We start from the raw sequence: 6,000 nt of genomic DNA on the forward strand, positions 1-6,000 counted from the left end.
CAGGCCTTACCAGCTGCAACTTTTCATGCCTCCTGAATGTCCCGTATAGCACCTTGGGCTTCTTCCCGAGCATCTTCCGCGGCTTGGAGAGCCTTGGCGAGTTCGGATTCCTTCCCTACTAGACTCTACTCCAAGCTCTCGCTTTTCGTCACATCATCTTGAAGCTCCCGCTCAGCTATAACGACCCTGGCCTCGTGTTTTTCACGCTGAGCCTGTTCGGCAGCAACCTTCTCTTGGGCATCAGTAGCTGCCTTCTTCAGCACCTCATATTCGGCACTTGCTCCTAGCGCGTATAACATAAATACTTTTGAATAGACACAGTTATTGATTTGTGCCCAATGCAAGAGAATGTTCAAACATACCTTGCCTCTCCTCCAACTGCTCCTTCACACGGCCAAGTTCTTCTTCGGCCCATTTCAGGCTCTCTCTCAGTTCGGACACTTCCGCATCATGAGCGGCCGTCCTCTCCGCAGACGCTTGTTTTCAAAAACATGGGTATACATCATTAAAAGTTCCCATTACAACTGAGGATTTGATCCCCTGCCCGGCTCTCTTTTTCCGGACAGTATATTAGGGGCTACTCCTCATATCATGCTAATTCTTTAAAGGTTCCTTAGAAACCATTCCTCAAAGGCCTTTATGAGGCCAAGACAGGACTCATTCAGCCCGCTTTCGGCAGCCTGAATCTTTCAAACCGCCGCACGCATAAGGGTCTGATGTTCATCAACGACGGACGCGTTCTTTAACGCTGACAACAGACCGCCCGATAGCTCGGCGTATGCTGAGGTGTCCGGCAGAGTAGGCAAACCCCCTTCCATGGAGGATGGCCGCTTGCCCGATCCTGGAGCCTTTAGGGCCTCCAGAACTTTATCCGGCCCCGGATCTCTTTGAGACGACACCTCGGTGTTGCGCCCGGACTTCGGAAAAGGAGTCCCCGAAGGCGTCTCGCTCACCACAGCATTCGAGCTCAAAGAATCCTCCGATGAGGACTGTACGGCAGGAGACCTTGCCGGGCAGTATGAGATGTGGCGATAGTTAAAATTACTATACCCGAACAACCCTAGATACATATGCATATTCGGATTTCGGTTACTTACGATCTTCCCAAGAGATGGGCCTCGGGATCCCACTCCGGGCTGTTATCAGCGGCCGGGGTGGATGCCTCAGGAGGGGAACCTTGTCCTCTCTTCGACGACTCGGCCTCCAGGGACGGGGAAGCTGCGCGCTTCTTCCCACCTGCAGAGCGAGGCTCGTCCTCCTCTGCCTCCTCCTCTTCGTCTTCGGAAGAAGGAGCGTCGCTGGAGCCTTCGGATTTGGCATCCGAAGCCCCGCGACAATGGAGGCCCCTCCGGATCTTCTTGACCTCCTTGGAGGCCTCCTTCTTTGGCGCCTTGTAAGGCGCAGGGACCCACATCTTCATAAGAAGCGGTCCGGCCGGTTCCTCCGGCAGCGGGGCCGAACATTGTATCCGCTCCACCCTCTTTATCCATCCCTAAAGCCACAATGAAGCATGATCAAAACGTCCCCCTCATGATATGCCAGCTGAAGCCTGGAGGGACAGGGCGTGGTTATAACTTACCGGGCTTGCAGAATGGGATAATTGATACCCCCGGTCCTCGGAAGAGTCCGACCATGATTTGCTGGACTTAAAGAGCACCTTCCAGATATCCTCGTGGGAGGAATCATAGAGCTCCCTAAGGGTTTGGTGCTCAGTTGGGTCGAATTCCCATGAAGTACAGGCTCGACGCTGGCAAGGGAGAACATGGCGAACTAGCATCACCTGGACCATGTCAACAAGCTGACGTCCTTGTCGACCATACTTCGAACACGCATCAGGAGTAGTGAAAGCTCATCAGACGAGCACTAGGTCGGGCCCTTCCTGGGCCAGGACGTTAGCCGCAGTGGAGCTCTGGTCCTGAATTCGGGAGCTGCTGCCCATTTTTCGCCGCGTGGTTCGGTGATATAAAACCACTACTGCTGCCACTCCTTGACGGAGTCGTTAAAATTGCCCTTCGGCCAAATAACCTTGGGACTCTTGCTCACCATGGCGCCGCCGCACTCAGTGTGTTCGCCACTCACCACCTTGGGCTTCGCATTGAAAATCTTCAGCCACAGGCCGAAGTGAGGCGGAATCCGGAGGAAAGCCTCGCACACGACGATGAACATCGAGATATTGAGAAAATAATTGGGGGGAAAGATCGTGAAAGTCAATCCCGTAGTAATACATGACTCACCGAACGAATGGGTGGAGGGGAAACCCGAGCCCGCGGATAAAATGGGGAAGGAACACGACTCTCCCGTGGGGCTCCGGAGTAGGGACGACCTGTCCCGCCGATGGGAGACAGTGGCCAATCTTCTTGGCCAAGTACCAGGCTTCTCGGAGTCTCTTGATATCCTTCTCCCGGACGGTAGAGGCCATCCATTTGCCTCCCGCTCCAGATACGGACATCTTGGAAAAACTTCTCTTGGATGGAGAAGAAGAGCGCTTGGGCGTTGGGGCTCGAGCAGAGGGGAATGAGTTAGCGGGAGGAGAAGGCGTGGGTGAAAGAGGAAGATGCCCTATCTCTTTATAAGAGAAGGTAAAGAGCTTTTTTGCGCCTCCCCACTTACCTAGTAGAACCCGCTAGTCTACCACTTGTCGCGATTAGCGGTACGGTTGGATTACCCATACCCGTATTAATGAGAATCCCGTGATGAGGGGACACGATCTTCGCTTCGACAAGACGTGCTAAGGAAACGGCCTCGCAGTATATGCTGTGGCTGGAAGTGGAAAAACTGTTCGATCTGACTGAAAGGGCGTGTCACGTCGCCTAAAGATTATCGACCGAAGTATCATTCCCGTGGTGTGAGAAGATCGTTTTGCAAGTCCGGACACGGCCTACGTGTTCAATAATAACCTTGGAGTATTCGAAGGAGGAACCTGCCTTGCAATGCCGAAAACAAGACTACGCGTCGGACTCATCGTTATTGAAGCCTGGTTCAGGGGCTACTGAGGGAGTCCTGGATAAGGGGGTATCCGGACAGCCGGACTATATTCATCGTCCGGCCTATAGAAGCGTCAAGATACAAGACTCAAGACTTCGGCTCATGTCCGGATGGGACTCTACTTTGCGTGGAAGACAAGCTTGGCGATCCGGATATTATGTTTCCTTCCTTGTAACCGACTCCATGTAAACCCTAGCTCTCCGGTGTCTATATAAACCGGAGAGGATGGTCCTCAAAAGGCCGATCACATTTACAATCATACCATCATAGGCTAGCTCTTAGGGTTTAGCCTCTACGATCTCGTGGTAGATCTAATCTTGTATTCCACATATCTTCAATATTGATCAAGCAGGAAGTAGGGTTTTACCTCCATCGAGGGGGCCCGAACCTGGGTAAGCATTGTGTCCCTTGCTTCCTGTTACCATCAGTCTAAGACGCACAGATCGGGACCCCCTACCCGAGATCCGCCGGTTTTGACATCGACAATGGGGTCTTCGTTCTCTTTGACATCGTCCGAAGTTCTATTCTCTCTTGTGCCAGTATCGCTATTTTTACCATGGCGTGATTTAGAGCGGCGCCGCTGACGTTGGCGCTTAGACAGCTTCTTAGGAAGTTTATCTTCAACTGGATCTTTTGTGTCATCACCATCGTCTTCTTTGGGTGTATCCACCATGTATATATATCATATGAGGAGGTGGTTGTCTAGTGCCTTGTGGGCGGTGGTTCCTGTTCTTCTTCGGCATTGTTGTCCATATTGTCGATGTCTTCGGAGTCGAAATCAAGCATGTCGGTCAAATCGTCGACAGTGGCTATCAAGTGGGTGGTGTGTGGGTAACGAAGTTCTTCGTCGTCCGCTTCCCACTCCAGCTGGACATAGTTCGGCCGAGAATCTCCTGACAAGGAGAGGGACTTTAATGAGTTTAACACATCGCCTAAGGGTGAGTGTTGGAAGATGTCCGCGGAGCTGAACTCTAAGATCGGCGCCCGATCAGATTCAACGTGTGTGGATACACGTGGTTCGAAGCCTATGGCCGGAGGCGAGTCCGAGGTTCCGATGACACAGGCCTCATTGGAGGTCAGATCTGTGTTCGGCTCATGCGCCATTGAGTACGCGAATTCCGTGGAGGGGTTGAGTCTCCCGTCCTTGGATGGAGCGCTCTGCTCTGGATCTACGGCCAGTGAGGTTACAGGTGCAATCTCCCGCACACCATCCGATGACAGATTTAGGTCATGTTCATCGAGGCGGCGGGGCGCGGCTGTCATAGGCTCGAATCCGTCGAAGATCAAGTCTCCGCGGATGTCAGCGGTGTAGTTCATGTTTCCACACCTGACCTGATGGCCAGGGGCGTAGCTATCGATCTGCTCCAGATGGCCAAGCGAGTTGGCCCATAGTGCGAAGCCGCCGAATACGAAGACTTGTCTGGGGAGAAATACTTCACCCTGGACGGTGTTGTTGTAGATGATTGAAGGGGCCATCAAGCCTTATGGTGATGACACAGTGGAACTATCAATGAAAGCACCAATGTCGGTGTCAAAACCGGCGGATCTCGGGTAGGGGGTCCCGAACTGTGCGTCTAAGGCTAATGGTAATAGCAGGCGGGGGACACGATGTTTACCCAGGTTCATGCCCTCTCGATGGAGGTAATACCCTACTTCTTGCTTGATTGATCTTGATGATATGAGTATTACAAGAGTTGATCTACCACGAGATTGTAGAGGCTAAACCCTAGAAGATAGCCTATGGTTATGATTGTTGTTGTCCTACAGACTAAACCCTCCGTCTTATATAGACACCAGAGGGGGCTAGAGTTACACAGAGTTGGTTACAAGGAAAGAACTCTTCATATGCGAACCGCCAAGCTTGGCTTCCACGCAAAGGAGAGTCCCATCCGGACACGGGACAAAGTCTTCAATCTTGTATCTTCATAGTCAAACAGTCCGGCCAAAGTATATAGTTCGGCTGTCCAAGGACCCCTTAATCCAGGACTCCCTCAACAGTGTCTTCAACAACTTCATTTTTGTCAATGGAGGGCGATGAAGACTCAGAGCTAGGCATCACAGGAGGAACTTGGGTTCTCTTGAACTTCTTCTGAGGGGGTCAACCTAGTCAAAGTTCATTTGAAAGTCATCAGCTGCAAGTTCTTCAACTGTTTTGAGATGAGATAATGTGGCCCAACCGCGATAAAAAAATCTCATGCAGATAGTAGTGGTTCTTGCAGACGACGTTATTTGTCACAGTCATATTGACTTGAACAACAAAAAATTGATGCTTAACCCATCGATGATTCTTGTCCAGTTTCTGATGAAGACTTATGAGTAGCTCATGATCTCTCATGATGCATGGCGCTTCTGGTGAAGAAGATGGTCTTGACACTTTAGCTGTAGTATCTTGGTTTGCAGATTCATCACCAGTGAAGCTGGAAATAGGCTGATAGAATTTTCCATCAAGGGGACGAATTCCTTCATCAATGACATTCTTGCCTTTGCTAGGTATTGTGGACAAAGTGCTTTGAAGAACTTCGACTTCAGGCAAATAACTCAAGTGATTCTGAAAATCAGATTTTTAGTGAATTGAAGATCATGTTCTGGTGAATCGCATAATCCATGGTGCATACGGCTTCAACTCAAATGGATAATGAGCGACAATGACCAAAGTCCTCAAGAAGAAATCATGATTGTTGATAGGGGTTCCATGAATGATGTGAAACAACAAGTTCTTCATAACCCCCACCACTTCTTCAGTGTTAGAATTGTGGCCTTTGATCGGACTGGGGGTCTATGCGAGAATGCGATAGACAGTCTTTGGCACATATAGAAAATCCTTCACGAGGAAGGTAGTCCTTGGTGCATTTTCTTCACCCACAGGCTTCATCAGCACTTGCATCAGATGGTTTGGCCGCTCAGGTTCTTCATATATTTTATTTGCTCCTTCTTGGGGTGGGTCCACTAGAAGAGCACAAAAGAATTCATCAGTTCTTGCTTTGAAGTGAGTATGTCCACTCATCCAGTCCAGAG

The sequence above is a fragment of the Triticum aestivum genome, chromosome 5B, assembly GCF_018294505.1.
Source record: "Triticum aestivum cultivar Chinese Spring chromosome 5B, IWGSC CS RefSeq v2.1, whole genome shotgun sequence".
In the NCBI taxonomy this organism is placed as follows: Eukaryota; Viridiplantae; Streptophyta; class Magnoliopsida; order Poales; family Poaceae; genus Triticum; species Triticum aestivum.